A 17221-nucleotide genomic window follows, 5' to 3' on the forward strand; every position below is an offset into this window, starting at 1 on the left:
TGGCCCTTGCCTGGCCATCCCTATGAAAAAATCCTGGCTCCGCCACTGTCCAGACCTAAACCCAATAGAGAATCTTTGGAGGGAGCTCAAACTCCGTGTTTCTCAGCGACAGCCCAGAAACCTGACTGATCTAGAGAAGATCTGTGTGGAGGAGTGGGCCAAAATCCCTCCTGCAGTGTGTGCAAACCTGGTGAAAAACTACAGGAAACGTTTGACCTCTGTAATTGCAAACAAAGGCTACTGTACCAAATATTAACATTGATTTTCTCAGGTGTTCAAATACTTATTTGCAGCTGTATCATACAAATAAATAGTTAAAAAATAATACATTGTGATTTCTGGATTTTTTAGATTATGTCTCTCACAGTGGACATGCACCTACGATGACAATTTCAGACCCTTCCATGATTTCTTGCAAAATAGCAGGGTGTTCAAATACTTATTTTCCTCACTGTATATATACAGTATATAGAGATAGATATATAGATATAGATATAGATATGTATGTATTATTAAAAGAGTAATGTATGTATTATTAATAAAAGAGCAGCCACATTCTTCAATATTTCTTTCTTGAAACGAAAAAGACGACGTGGATTTGGAACGAGGGTGAGTAAATGGCAACAAAATTTATATTTTTGGCCGAACTGTCCCTTTATCAGTGGCTGGAGGGCATGTGAGCATGTCACAATGAAGATGCCAACCTTATGGTGGCCGGTTCTCCAGATGGAGCGTGCGCTACAAAGGAGAAGCCTGTTCTCATCAAAGGCTAATGTGAAGTTTTAATCAAACGCCATCCGAATACCAGACCAAACATTGAAAGGATGGAACATACGGGTCAAATTCAGTTCAAAAAGCCACTCAAAGGCTTCCTAAAATCGCCGCCAACTTCAAACGCACAAGCAAATCACGTTCTCCATGGCGGGATTCAGAGCCAATTTTAAGCTAATCACATTGGGAAGCCCTGCAGCTCTGCTAACCATGACGAAGGTACAAAAAAATAACCAGAAATCGCTATGACACAAAAAACAAGCTAGTGCTAGACATGCACAACAAAGAAGGTTAATGGAAAAAATAACACGCACAAATTTGTCAAATGGCATTACCAAAGCTTATATTTTTGCTTTTTTCAGTGCTAAATGAAGCCTCAATTCCGAGTATGAGAAAACCACACATTTAAAAGCAGCAGTCCTTATAGTTTATTAATCAGAGAAATCATTTTAATTTGGATGAAAGATGCTGTATGATGAACGCTGGGCTTAGTGGGTCGCCTGGCACTGGTCAGGCTGGGAGACCAGATTAAACCAGCTAAGACTAGCAGACCATCTCAGGCTGGTTTAAAAAAGGTGTTTGTTTTTTTTGTTTTTCAGGAGGAAATGACATTTTCATGGATCTTAAATAATTAATTTTGACTATAAAAATATACTTTAAAATACAGCAATATTAAAATATTTAACCGATTAAGTCACAATATTGCTTAATTGTATTGTGCTGTACATAAGCAATATCTCAAAGACATTAGTAAACTTTTGAATGTGTATTTACTATAAAAAAAATGATAAAACAGTCATGTTTTCAAATATGTAACTGATCAGAAGTAGCTATATTTCATTTTAGTCTATATTTTTAATATACATTTTATACTTTTTAAATGCCGGTAATTTTTAAAAATGTTTAATTACATGTAACATGATAGTGGAAATAGCACGAAGACGGAGGAGGACGATGTTGATGATGATGATAATATATATGATAATAATGATGGTCTTTAATGACAAAACCCAGGAACCAGGAGAAAACCACACTTACCATCTAAATACACAGAGCAAACAAAAGGAACTTAATTAGATAACTAACAGGACACAGGTGAAGGAGATGACTATTAGACAGACTGGGGAATACTGGGTCACAGGACTAAACCAAAAACACGATGAACCATGCGAGACAGAACATAAATGTAACATAACCTTTATCAAAAAGACATTAATATTACTGATTTTTAATTTGCACTTCCATGAAGCCTCCATTTTCCGCTTCTCATAACTCATAATTGGTAATCAAGTAATCAATGTGCAGAAAGTAATATGCTAATATGACTGTCAACTGCCCATTAAAAATAAAAATGCCAACGTGAGTGTGGTAAAAATACACTGTGTGTCACAGATCCAATGCAGAACATCTGTAGCTCTTATCACGATGACAGTTTGAGAACATCTAAAACGACATTAATTACATTCCTGACAGCCGAATCAGCAAGTCTGATCAATGTGACATTCAAAGTTAAGCCCTCTGCACAAATCACACACCTCTAGCATCTCACATTATAGGCCAAGCGTGAAGTGTGTAGACGACCATGACAGGTTACCACCCGCTGATCTTATTACGTTGTCTTCAGCTCTTTAACCATAGCGAGAGGACTTTGCTTATTCAGTCAGAAATTAATCATAATCACAAAAGCAAAGTCTAGACTCTAGACAGTCTTTGTTTCTCATTAATGGGCTACCAGGGATTCTTTCATTTCTGACTTCTTGAGATCTTGAAAAACAAAACTTCTTCAAAGTATGTTTCATCTGTGTTAAAACATTTAACAGAAGTTATGAATTCTAACCAGCCTTGAATTTTTCTTATTATTTGTGACAGTAAATCTTTATAGATATTTTCTATGCAAAACTGTACATAAAGTTCTTAGAAAAAAGTGCAAAGTTAAAGGCCACTGATTATGTCTGTCAATGAATACAGCATTATATATATATATATATATATATATATATATATATATATATATATATATATATATATAGTGCTTAGGAATGGCTTTCGTTATCCGCAGACCAAGAAGAAACAAGAGAAGTCAACTTTTAAATCAAGATCATGACAAAACAATGGCTGGTTTAACACTTTTCTGAGTAATTCTGGCATTCAGGAAAAGGTATTAAAGAGACACAAAACAAAACATTATAATCTATCTTTCAAAAGCAAAAATTGTTTAAAACAAAAACCTAAAAGTTCCCCTCATTGAAGAATCACCATCTAAACTGTTTGCTGAAGGCCAGTTCATATGATCCTAATAAGATGAAGTCTGTGCCTTTATTACGTTTTCTCTTTGATGCATATTAATGAGTGTTTTCACTGTACGTTTCAGTTATAAAGAGAATCTTTTGTTGTTGAATTGAGAAAACACATCACAGCCAATGAGTCTCTCTTTCCGCCTAAGCCGTCGGTGGGAAAGTCATAAAGTGCTTATCTCTCTGAGTTCAGAGATTTTCTATTATTTCATTTATTTTTATCTCATTGTTTTGCACATTTGCATAGAGTCTTTATTCGGCGAGTCCATCCAAGCACTTAAGGTTGCTTTTATGAGTAATACACATTGTTAGCCATTTTGTAAATTAATGGTCCACTAGCCTGATTGGATCAAATCAAGGGTGGACAAACTCCTCATCCACCCTCACCCTCATTTTCGATCTGCTTCATCCTATCTCTTTTTTCATTCTATTAGAGATGGTGAAAGATTGCCTTATCTCCCTCAAAGGCATGGAAAGCCGCCTTGCGTGAAAGTGCCAGGATTCAAAATTCAAAGTAGTGATTAATGTAGCCGTCCTCCTCATAGACTGTGAAAATTAGCTCCCGGCTCTATTGAACGTGACACTGCACTCGGGAAGAATCCTTACAAACTGTAAATACGGTGTAGTCATGTGTGCTCGTCTGCTAGCACCGTTGCCCTCGTGGATTTAACTCACACAACTGGGAACTTAATATTCCCAGTATATTAATAAAGATTCGTTTATTTTTATTTTTGAGCTGCTGTAACACAGAAATGTCCCCAGTGTGGGATTAATAAAGTCTATCAAATCATATTCAGTCGAAGACTTTCAGGCAAGGTGCAAAATTAAAACCCACTAAGAGTCAAAAAGGAGTAAAAACTTACTTTAGCAAATGTTAGTATTTTATAGAATGACCGCAACTCAAAAACAGTAGCTTTTTCCAATAACAAGCAACTTTTTGAATGAAGGAAATAATCAAACACACGCTGTATATAGCATTGCAAACTCTGATTATTTTTAGTGAGTCATAAATCTTTGTAGTGAATCAGTTCGTTCAGACAGTTTATGTAAATGAATGGTTAAAAAACATTCAAAGATTCATTTAAATCCCTCGTGTGGGAGTGCGTGTGTTTAATAAAGTTTAATACTGTCACCCTAGAAATATTTTTAAATTAAAAAAGAAAAAAAAAGGTTCAAAGTACATTTTCTTCATTCAGTTGATATATATTGGAAATGGCTTTCATGATACTGGCGCTTCTCTTACCTTCAGTTGTTTGATTTGTTTTGGATGCAATTCCAAATTGTCCAGTTTCCAAATTGTCCAGTTTCCATATTCGTCATCATAAAGGTGATGCACCTCGAGAAAGAAGATGATTAGGGGTTAATTATCACTTTATCAGAGGCAGAGACATGACATCTTGCTATGAAGTATGACCACTAAATGGCTTCCTAATTATGATTAATCACTCTGAGATGACAGTCGGGTTTCATATCCATTCATCCAGGTTAAGAAAGACAGTTTCAATTAGCTTTTTTAGGACAGAATCACACTTTTACTTTAACTAGTTATACTGATTCAATCAACTGGGAAACTTTTAGATGGAGCACCATTGGGAGCGCCATGTGCTGCTCTCACTGAATTAGTGACACATGCTAAGGAGTGTTAAAGGTAGGGTAGGTCATTTTCAGAGAGACTAGCAATAACAAGCTAGCTTTGAAAGCATAAGATCCCACCCTCCTTTCAGAGCGTCTCCAAAGCCACGCCTCCTTCAAAATACATGAACGCATACAGCAAGGGAGCAAACAAAAGCGTCATGACTACCTCACGACTCAAAGCACATAACATTATTATAATAATGAACATAAACAACTTAAAGAGCACTGATCTTTACCACCTGACTGCTGAAGATTAATTTCGGCGCTGATAGTGTTGCCATTGAAACGCATAAATTAGAGTCACAAACCGCTCAGAGTAAAACGTCACGGGTTTCCATCTCCAAATTACTCTAAATTACGGTAGTTATGGCGTGATGCTAAGTTTGTTGTTTTGGTTCTGGAGGAACTGTAAAAGGCGGCTGCTGTTTCAGTTGCGGTGCTCAGTGACTGACGTCTGTCTAACTCATACCATGAAACGCGCTGATGATGTTTTTACGAGGTGGCTAATTCGTACGAACTCATATGACATCACTCGTACGAATTAGTATGATTTTTGCTAAATCGTACATATTTTACGACTTGCCCAATTCGTATGAATTCGTACAAATGACCTACCCCTGACCCCACCCCTAAACCTAACCATCACGTGGGTTTAGACAAATCATACGAATTCATACGAATTAGCCACCTTTTAATCACTCGTACGAATTGGTCGTGAGATAGCGTTGGGAAATACATACGCTGACAGGCCGGTAGGAGATCGTATCGGAATGAATACAATGATTGGATGAACATTTTATGGTCCTACACCTTCCACAGATGTGATATATATATATATATATATATATATATATATATATATATAAATAAACTGTACATATAAACACATTTAGACCACTTAACAGTGATTGCTATCAGGATGTGAAGAGACTTTCAACCAGCATGACAAAATAAAATTCTGATAATACTAATATTACTAAATATTACTGACCAAACCTGAACAACCCTTTAACCCTAAGGCCAGATATCTACTTTACCCACTCAAACGAGAATGCTTGACCAATGCACTGCAAGCTCACATTCTCCTTGAAGTGTTGTGCTGCTGTTGTGATAAAAAACCTCAGCAAGGGGGCGATAGAGTTACCTCGGCTGCCAAGTAAATTGGATGTGTTATTGTTCATTTAGCTACATTTCATTGAAGGACACAAGCCATATCTATTGGCCAGACTATCGGAGAGATTTGGGGATGGGGTTTCAAAACCACCTGGCAACCCGCCAAAAACCCTAGCAACAGCATAGCAATTTGCAACATTCCCAAAAGGGTTCAAATTCAAAACACCATAGAAACTCCTTAGCAATGCTTTGAAAACCACCCACAACACCCTAGCATTGTGGTAGCGCATTTCTATCGCTAAACACCATTCACATTTTAACAGAAAATCTACTTTCATTTTGGCCTCAGGCACTTTGAACCTTTACTTCCTGGATCAGAGATATCAGAAGCATCAACATGTTAGCACAGCTCATGTTTCAGACATTTGAGGGTGTATTGGAGGTTATCCGACTTGTTTCCTATTGATTGCGGCTCTCTAAAGACCCTGAGAGGATCTTAAACATGTGGACTCTTCAATAATGAGTAAAGCTATTTAAGCAGAAAGGGAGGCATGATGTTTTTGTTGTCTGAAGTAATTAGTCACTTGTTGTTGCCCATGTAGTTAGCAGCTGTAGCTTTCACAACTACATTTTCACACAGTAAATGTCAGTGGCTTGCCCGAGCAAAAGCTGCCAACAAGAAATGCTAAAGTGTTGTGGTCAGTTGCCAGATGTTGTTGCCTATGGTGTTCTAAATGGTTTTCATTGTATTTCTATGCAGTTGCTTGAGTGTTCTAGTGGGTTTCTTAGCCATTCGAGTCTCTATGACATTTCAATCTGGGATATGACTAGGATCCCTTCTTCAAAGAAAGGTGTCATTCATGCCCATAGCCACCAGGGGCAACCGCAGGATTACCTCCTAGGGTACAGAAACTGGACCAAGCACCAATCTAAAAATTCACAAAACTTTCTTAAAAGGATAGATAACATAAAAATGAAAATTGTGTCATTATTTAATTACCATCATGTTGTTCCAAACCTGTATGCGTTTCTTTCTTCTGTTGAACACAAAAGAAGATATTTTGAAGAATGTTGGTAACCAGACAGTTGATGGTAGCCATTGACTTCCATTGTATTTTTCATCCTACTATGGAAGTCAATGGCTACCGTAAACTGTTTGATTACCAACATTCTTTAAAATATCTTCTTTTGTGTTTAACAGAAGAAATAAACTCATACAGGTTTGAAATAACTTTAGGGTGAGTAAATTATGACGAAATTTTCATTCTTGGGTGAACTATCCCTTCACTAGAATGTGATATTCAGGAAGCCAAACACTTAAACACACAGCCTATATGTAATGAACTTAGCATGGCTCCAAAAATATGTTTACGGCAGCATCATTAATTTGAGGAACTTGTTATCTCAGTCACATATGGCTGGAGCTGAGAGTCTGAGACTCAAAGACGCACGCTCAAACAAGCCTATATGCACATATATTATGCAAAATAATGGAAGAACAAAGTAAACAGACGCTATAGGTGACAGGAAGGACTTCATTAGGGAGGGATTTCTGCTGAGCTGACAGAGACACCCTGCTCTCTCTCATTCTCTTCGCTGTCTTAAACTCACACACACTTTTACGCTTCCCATTCTTGTGAGAAATACAGTGGGAATGGGAAATGGGGGTGGACAAGGAGAGAGACAGAACAAGGCCCGTCACCACAGCAGAGGCTTTTTGTCACTTTCAGAGGAGGCCTGTAAGCGAGCTAGTGGCAGTCACAGCGGTTGTGGGAGGCAGGGTGAGGGAAAGTTCATCTGGAGGCGCCCGGATCCAAACGCAGCTCCAGAGACACGGATTGACTCCAGGCTTTTGGCAGTGCGACAGCAGTTAGCGCGTAGCAGGCTAATACCGCACGGTGCTTTTCACAGACCCTAATCTACACAACAACAGTGGTTAGGACAAAAACAACTCCAATATGAGTCATGTTTATACATATCTGTGCTGGGTTTGTTGCTTTGTTGCGCATTATGGGTAATTTTTCATGTCTGTTGGAAGGTGGATAGAGAGGAAACCTGGAGCGCTTAACCACATGTCACGGCCAATTAAAGTGTAGCACTTTTGAGTGGTGAAAAACTTGGCGGTCAATTTGAGTTCAATGTCTGCAACTATAGCTAGAATTTGCTTAAAACACTGTAAGGCGGTCGTCTATAACCTACCCCGCCAATGACAGGTGAATGGAGAAAAATTACAATTCAAAAATATTCCTGACCAATCATGAAATTACCATATTCTTGAATCCATAAAGTCATTCCTTTACTTCACAAAAGTTACAAAAAAACAACAACAACAACAACAATTGGGCAAAGAAAATCATAATAATTATTTATTCACCCTCTTGTCAAATATGTATGATTTTTTTTCTTTTTTCTTCTCTTTTCCAAACAATGAAAGTGAATACTTATTTTTTACAACCAGGCAGCAAAAGTGACAAAAGCACCATAAAAGTTGTTTTTAAATATGTTTTTAAAATATGCACACAAAAAAAAAAAAAAAAAAAATATATATATATATATATATATATATATATATATATATTTACTGTATACTGTATGTTCACTGTTTAAAAGTTTAGAAGTGGTCAGATTTTTTTAAATGTTTATTATGCTCATCAAGGCTGCATTTATTTGATCATAAACAGGTAAAAACAGTAATATTGTGAAATATTATTTCAATTTAAAATAACAGTAATTTATTACTGTGATGCAAAGCTACATTTTCAGCATCATTACTCCAGTCTTCAGTGTCACATGATCCTTCAGAAATTATTCTAATATGCTGTTTTGTTGTTAAAATTGTTTTATTATTTATTATTGTCAATGTTGAAAACATTTATTTTTGTTTTGTGGAAACCGTAATACTTTTTTTCAGGATTCTATGATGAATAGAAAGTTCAAAAGAAATGGGAATATTTTGAAACATTATAAATGTCTTTACTGTCACTTTTTATCAATTTAATGCATCCTTGCTGAATAAAAGTATTAATAATTTTAAAAGAAAAATTGTACTGACCCCAAATTTTTGAACAGTAATGTATAATATAAATATAATTTAGGACATAAAACCCACTTTCATACCTTCTTTTTGTTCCTCATATGTCTTTTTGATGGTTTAATACAAAGGGATATCCCACAAATGTGTCACTACATGGAATTCTGGAAGGAGGAAAAACAGATACAACAATTGACAATTAAAAATTGTAATGTTTGCAACAAATATTACAAGTTACCAGCCAACAGGCGAGTAAATAAAACAGCAGTTTCACATGCCAACGTTTCCGAGTGCCTACAGCTATAACTATCGCTGTGAATAGGTTCGCGCTAGCATATCTAAACAGCCCCAGAGCTAAAAATGAAGTTGAGATGTTGACATGCAGGGAATTCTCAGAGGGCCGGTCATTTAAAATACTGTAGCACGCAACTCAAAGTTTGCCATCATCCTTCATCAAAAACAAATTATTAACCTTTAGAAACTAGCGCGGCTGGCAGACATTCCCGAGTTCACTCCAGGCTGCAATATCTGCCAAAACTCGGCTGAAAATACACACAGGGACCATTTTCTTAACAGCTGGGAGTTCAATTAGCAGCTGATAAGCGAGCAGGGGTTGGACCCTCCAGTTTCCGATTCCTCATGAAAAGAGGAGCAGAGCGGGCCGACTCGGCACCGCAGGCCAGAATAGAAGAGTAATGTTCCTCCGCGCACAGCTGCTAACTGACAACAAAGGACTTGTCATCATGATTAATGGCTTGAGGAAGCCTCTCTTTGTTACCAGGGCAGCACTGTACTATGTTAAAGGCTATTAACGTGGGGAAAAGATGGGGAAATATAAAGAGGGAGGGGAAATTTATATATAAAAATCAGTACAGTGCGTGATTAAAGAGTAAAGGCGTCTGAAAGAGGGGAATCCGTGATGTAGTTTGCTGGAATTTTACCACACTGGCAATGTGGGATGTCATGTATGACAAAGACATATTTGTTGAAATCACTGCATATCGGTATTTGGGGTGATAAATACTTAAGGCTGGAGATCTGTCATGTGCAGCACTGGATTTAGGAGTTCCAGACGTTCTTTCTGTTCCCCTTCATTCCACCAGCTCTAAATGAAAAGAACTATTTATGGAGGCCATGGTATGATGCACTGTCAGGTAAGTAAGAGTGAAACAAGCAACTTTTCACATTGATTTTTATGTCAGCTGAAAACAGAAAGGTTTTGGCTCTGATGTTGCCATGGTAACTAGAGGCAAAAATGCTTTCAGATTCACTTTCAATGATTGAGATCCTCCTGACACAAAAGTTGGGCAGGTCTTTTGGTGGCAAAGAAAGCTGATTTGTGCTCTGACAGCGTGCAGGTCACACTGGATTCTGAGCATGCAGACCCCATAATTAATTAATTATTTCAGATACCACAATGAATAAGGGCAACATAATGACCACATATAGCCTGGAAATCCAGAACCAAATCTGAAAGATTAATGGTCTGGCATCGACTAATGAAAATCGGCCAGCTCGAGGGGCGGCACCAAGCATGCATTTGAAAATCTCACTGCACGCAATTGGATAACACTACGACCAATCACAACAAGCCCCATACGCTTAGCTACCAGCAGAGCTAACTGGTAGATTATGGCGCTTTTCCATTACCAGTACCGGCTCGACTCGCCTCGACTCAGCTCGGCTCGGCTCGCTTTTCGCTCCGTTTTCCATTGCAGATAATACCTCCACAATAGTACCGGGTCGTCATAGCGACGCCGCAGGAAACTGCCGTGACTTAATCTTTTACGCGAGACACACCCGCTACCCACACACACAGGACAATGGAGGAAATCGAGTGTATGCTGTTTTTGGATGTTTTTGTTTTTGTTTTTGCTGTTTTTTATTCAGGATACTGTGTCTGGCGCGTGCAATGATGACGCAGTGAATAGTGACGATTCTCTCTGACCAATCAGCAGTCTGCCGTGATTTCACGTCACATTTTAGTATCGCCTCAGCTCGCTTAGAACCTCGCCGGAGGTGGTACGAAAAAAAGTACCTGGAAGCAGGTACAGGTACAACTTTTACACAGTGGAAAACCAAACAGAGCCGAGTCGAGTCGAGTCGAGCCGAGCCGAGGCGAGCTGGTACTGTGTAGTGGAAAAGCGCCATTAGACTCTTGCCGTATCCGGTCGGCAAAACAGCAAAAACGTCCTTCTTGCATAGGAAGGATTTGAGCGCCACCTTCTGTTCCTATTTAGATAAAAAGCCAAGTCTAACTCGTTCATTGTAGCGGCCAAAGCCGTTTCAAACAACTGGTGTTCATCCATAGCCATCTTGCAATGTTTACTAATGACTTTGACGTCACAGCGCTGTCGTCATCTCGCCTCTGGCCCGCCTATATCAGATAACCCGATGTGATTGGTGCAGCTCGGATACAAGGGCATATTTAATGAGCATCATTACTCGACGCCAGAGTAACTCGCTGAGCAGATTCAACTTGTGCTCTCGCGAGAACTCTGGATTTCTAGGGTAGGCCACATACACACTACAGCTAAATTCAGTTGCCAATCAACCTTTTAGTGTTTAATCCCGTTCTGGACACACACAGTTCAGTAAATTACGGGAGTGGCAACCACATTCTACAAACAGAATTAACGCCTGAAAAATGCAGGTAGTGACAACGGAATTTACAAAAAATTCTAAGTAGTGTGTTCAGAACTGAACTAAACTACCAGTTGTTAAAGGGATAGTTCACCCAAAAATGAAAATTCTGTCGTTCCAAACCCGTAAGACTTTTGTTAATCTTCGAAACACAAATGAAGATCTTTTTGGTGAAATCTGAGAGCTTTCTGTCCCTCCACTGACAGCTACACAACTACCACTTTGACACTTCAAAAAGTTCATAAAGAGATCGTAAAACTAATCCATATGAATTGAGCGGTTTAGAGACTCGATCGCTTTATATGATGAACAGAACAAAAGAGACGGATTTAAACACCAGGTGTTAGCGGGTATGTGTCTGCCTCGTCTGATCCGATCGACCAAAACGCATCTTAACACCAGGTGTAAACAAGGCCTAAGAGTCTATACTTCAGTGAACTCCTGAGCAACATTTGAGCAATGACATTTCTCTCTGGGTTCTTACTTTTCCTCACAACTTCAGACATACGTCATGCTCTCTCTTGAGAGCTGCGCTTTTCAATCTTGTCAGGACTAAGCGTTAATTCCACTTTCCTTACGCAAATGACTAAAGGGATTTTTTGGTCTTAAGTAAATCTCGTCACGTCCAGTCGACTAAAACACTGGCGTAATCAGTCAAATTCAGATGGCTTGTTTTTAACATCATGAAATATCTGACATATATGTCTTTCTCACAGCCATCCTCATTGCGTATTCAGTCCGCCACGCGTCTGGCTTGCCATTTCCCTACAGCGCTCTGGCAGTCGTGGTCTGAAGGAGTGTCGACCCTGCCCTCGGAGCAGACAGCTTTCCCATGACTGAGCCCACAAGGGACATCACTGCTGCGGTGTTTTAAGTGAGAGGAAAATGAGAACCTTAGACACAGTGTCACACGGCCCATGAACTATGGAATAGCCTCTGCACCGATAAGACAACCCTTTCCGACAAGGGAATATTTGAGGAGTCTTTCATATGACAGGTCTAGTGGAACACGGCCTTGAAGGGTCAAATGGAAAGATTTCACGCATGTTTATGCTGGACAGGTTGGGGCGCCATGCTAGGGGAACTCCGGTTATATTTCTGTTCTTCAAATCAAAGTGTTTGACAGAATGCAAGTTCAAACTTTAGCATGCGCACTGGTCTAAAACAATTAGTTGGATCAGAAACATTGTTTGCGCATCGGCTGCTCCTCCTCGGTGGCGACACGCGTGTCAGGATGGAGCTGAGCTGTCAGGGTTATTCTGAGAAACGTGGCTTGCGTCAGCTGGCACAGCTGAGACAGATGCGAGACTCATCCGTGTGATATCCATCTCCAACGCCCAGAGCGCCATCCTCCAAATCTCTCACGAAAGCCTTTGAAGCAAGTCTTTGATGTCTCATCATTCTCTAATTACTTGCATTGTCATGGTTATCACTCATTAGACTCAACTGGGGTCGTTGAAGTGTTGAGTCTTTAATGGATACTTGCAGTTATGTGGCTTAATGGTTAAATCTTGGGGCCTGTAACATAAAAGTTGTAGGTTCGAATCACAGAAGGAACATTTCAGGCAGTGTTAAGGGATGTTCACACAGAACGCATTTTTCCATTTCACTGTGCTACTTTTCCATTGTTTTTCAATGTAAACACGCTAGACGGGTGTAATTAACCATTGCACTCGCGTCTTTTGCACCGTCTCGCGCACGACACGACATTCTAAAAAAGCAGCGCTCATGTTCAACTTTTAAAAAACACATCTCTAGACCTTGCACTTTTTTCCGTTCCACTGCCCTGCATCTCGCATTTTTAACAGCAAAAACGCGTTCTGTATAAACTGGCCCTTAATCTATTCAATTAATCTTTTTTTCATTCCATCAATCATGAAGACAAGACTAAAAACATACATAATAAGGATAATTTATCATTTTCATTAAAACTGTACTGTTGACAAAAATATGATAACACACTAAAACATGTATAGTAACTACAGCAAAAGTTTTCACATATTATTTTAGTTAAACAAACATTTAAATTATTGCAAAAAACCTTCTCTAAAATGTTATTTTCTTCAACTAAAATTAGATGAGTAAAACTTGAATATAATATGGCTAAATTAAGAAAACTTAATAGATGTTTATGATGTCTTGGAGTAAAGCATGACTGTCCCTGTACCAATATCTTATAAATTATAAGTAATATAATAAAATAATTTAAAAAAAATTGCAACAAAACCAATGCTAACCATGTATTTAAAATGTAAAAAAAAAGAAGAAAAAAAAGAGAAGACTGTTTGTTCTCTTAGACTTAGAGACTGTTTAGGATGTTGCATTATGTATTGTGTGTTTGCACTGCAAATAGTGCCATAAAAGTAGCCCATATGGCCCATGCACTCTTTCCTTGACTTCTGAAGTCAAACAATAGGTTTGCAAAACGACTGAAATTTGTTGTTCAAATTCACTAAAAACATTTTGAAATAGTGATCAAGTTTGCTCATATTCAAGCTTACAGCTCAGCTTCAAGCAACAAGCACGAATGACGTGTGAACTATTCCTTTAAATCTGCTAAACGAATAATAAAACCTTTAACTGGTTCCAGCAAGATCACCTGTAACGTTCAGGGGCTAAACTAATTTGAGAGTTATATTCAAGAAGGACGGTAGCCGACAGACATCTTTGCTAAATGTATTTTGTTGGGGAGGCAGACAAAACTGTTGATCTGAGACGGCGCCAAGTTCTCGTTAATACCATTATGTACGTAAACAGAGGAAGACAGAATGATGCTCAAGGTCTTGTGGGCAGGGATGGCGATAGCCAACATCATTTGGCAGATGGAGTGAGGTGATCTCACCAGCTGTTGCTGGCCCTTAAGCTGGTGTGGAGACGAAACATTACATTATGGTCTGTTGGGGAGAATAAAGCTTAGATCCAGCACTCATGTTGAGTAATTGTGGAGTACCAGGTGTGAAAGCTGAGAAAGCTTCGATATCATCATCTTGTGATTTCTAATGCAGTGTGAGATGATTATGCAGGTCGTATTATTATTCAAGGTTAAAAAGCATCAAATTGACCAGAATTTCAGTTCTCTATATTCAGGTTAAAATTGCATTTTGCGCTGTATGTTTGGATATAAGGAATGAGGATCGCTATTGAATATGCTTCCCCACTCGGGTCGCGCAGCAAAACAATTAAACCGTAATCGTCGTTTCCATTGTTTGCAGAGCGTTTAGCGCCAAAACCCTGAAAAGGAAAAGACCAAGGCATGTTATGAATTCTCTGCCAAACGTTCTGCCATAATTAAAGCTGTCGAGTTGCAATTATTAGGACCTTTCTTCCCACCCTTCCCATGCAGCAAAAACAAAAAGATAAAGAAAAACCCCGGGCAGCTATAATCAGAACTTTTCTCAAATGTTGAAATTGCAAGTGGGAGAAAGGGGCCTAGTCGAGCACAGCGGACAAATGAAAGCTTTGCCCAGCTCTGAGAATGGGTGTTCCTAATCTTTCACAACAACGACCAGCTCTGACGATCTCTCTCTCCGTTTTAGAGCAGCTTATCTCTGTTCCCAGCACTAATGCAGAAGATAGGAGTCCGCCGGCTTCGACTACTGTAAGAGAAGGAACACAAAACCTCAGAGAGTGTATAAACATGCCGTGCACGGACTAGAAATTTGAATACAAGACTTATTATTGGACACATTGCAAATATATGCCCAACTATGTTTGACATGCAGGAGGTCAAAAACCCAACAACAACCCCAATAAACCAAAGTAGGCCAATGTGAAATCAAAATGAACCCAGTTTACAGTCTTAAAGCTGCACTATGTAATATTGACAGCTAGTGGTTGAACTGGGTCTGCACTCTACAGTACAAATTCAAAATTGGAGAGTATTTTCCCCGCACCCTCAAACTCGACACAGGTTGCCAGATTGAGGACACGCAACAGATAGCGACAAGGCTCACAGTATAAGTTGATCTGCTATTGTACACATTTGCATTTGTTTTTATTGCCGAGGCTTTTTAGATTGGGTATAATTTGCGATCTTTGTCCCAGTTCATTTGCTGGCTTCCATCCCTGTGATTTCCGCCAACTGGCAACCCGGGGTGTCAAAACACTATTGGATAAATTTGCAGTGGGCGGGATCACAGAGACCAAAACAAAAACAGACATTAGGTCACGGAACACACATTTCAAAGTAGAATAACTGGGTGTATTGTCTTTCAGAGAAACAAGTACATGAACTTAGCATGTTTCCTACATCTCTGCAAGCATATTATGGTGTTTTTATGCTTTAGTACAGTCAAAAAATAATAATTACATGGAGATCCTTTAATATGTATTCCTGTTCTTATTGTGCATGATTCAGCTGTGTATGTTATTCCAAAGTGAAAATTGCTTAACAAATTTTACCAACTTGTAAAACCAAGTCCCTATATTTTTTTTAATATTCTGTTTCCCTTAAATACAAAACAGTATTTAGACCATTTCCAAACCAAGTGACATTCTGGCATTTAAAAAATTACTGTCAGGATTTAATAAAGACACGCAGTGAAAAATTAGCGCTGAAAAGGAGCGGACAAGGTAATTTTGCAGCTGACCTTATTGCATATGCATTTGTAGGAGTTTTTCTTTCCAGATGCAAAATTTATGGGAGGAGAGTATTTAAATGAAACCATGGAAGGTGATTTAAGGTTTGTGCTAGTCAATTTACTGGTATTTACACCATTATTTACCCAAAAAAAGCATGTCTTAAACCAGACGCTAATTTGCGCTCTTGGTAGATTGCATTGGCCATTATGGAAATTATACGGCTGCGTCTGTGTTCATTAATTTGCTCGTCGTCAGTAGATCACGCGCAGAACTTTCCACTCCCATCGGCGCTTTTATGGGATTGCGCTCCCACACTAATTTGCCCTGTTTAGTAAATCTGGCCCTATGTATATAATAGGAGAAACATAATACATATATCATTAAAATCATGTTTCGTTCATTCTGAAAAAAGCTCAAGCATTCCTTTGCAGATGCTACGTTTTGACATCTAATTAAATTTCTTGTGTATATTATTAAGCATCGAAATGTGTCCAAATACCCTTTGGGGCCACTGGGCATCAGATTACGGAAGTGACACGGTTTATGTTGACTATTGTCAACAAAAACTATTGTTCATCCTTCACCTCAATGGCCTCAATCGGTTGCACAACTTGTGTCCTGTGTTTAAATCTGCTTGGAAAACTCACCATGATAGTGTCTGGGATCTCATGGATAGTGTTGGGTTTCTCGGTCCATGCGTTCTTATCCCCAGTGCCAGATCACTGACAAGACCTGACACCCAGCTGATCACGGTGCCAGACAGTGACACACCAATGCTGTGAGTGCCACGGGTCTTTATTCTAGACGGGGGTCGTCCATTTGAGTGTTAAGGACTGTCAAAAGCACAGCACGACAATTACAGACCACTGCTTTTCTCCACGCCTGTATCAACCAGACTCTGACGTGCCCAGAGAGAGGCTTGCAATGATGGAAACGCGGTTCTGCTGCGGGACGTAGAACGAAATGACAGGGGATATTCACAGCGTGGAATCCTTTGGAGTCGTGTTGAAAGATTCCCGTGGAGCTGAGATTGGAGATGGATTGCGGTAAATGAGCACAGGAGGTCTCTGGAAGTTAAGACAAACACAGATTCACCATATTCATGCATGCAAATGTTCTGCACATGAAATAGCTATTCATTGGAAACCCCCAG

General features: G+C 39.0%; 1 long non-coding RNA gene across 1 annotated transcript; it reads right to left on the reverse strand.

Moving 5' to 3' along the window:
* Positions 1 to 4363: 4363 nt before the first annotated feature.
* Positions 4364 to 16859, reverse strand: LOC311074902. The gene is made up of 3 exons (XR_014604389.1): positions 16716 to 16859; positions 8931 to 9008; positions 4364 to 4401 (listed from the first exon to the last, which is right to left on the reverse strand). It is a non-coding gene; the product is annotated as an uncharacterized lncRNA (long non-coding RNA).
* Positions 16860 to 17221: the final 362 nt, after the last annotated feature.

This window comes from Abramis brama (genome assembly GCF_963993115.1).
Source record: "Abramis brama genome assembly, chromosome: 23".
Lineage (NCBI taxonomy): Eukaryota > Metazoa > Chordata > Actinopteri > Cypriniformes > Leuciscidae > Abramis > Abramis brama.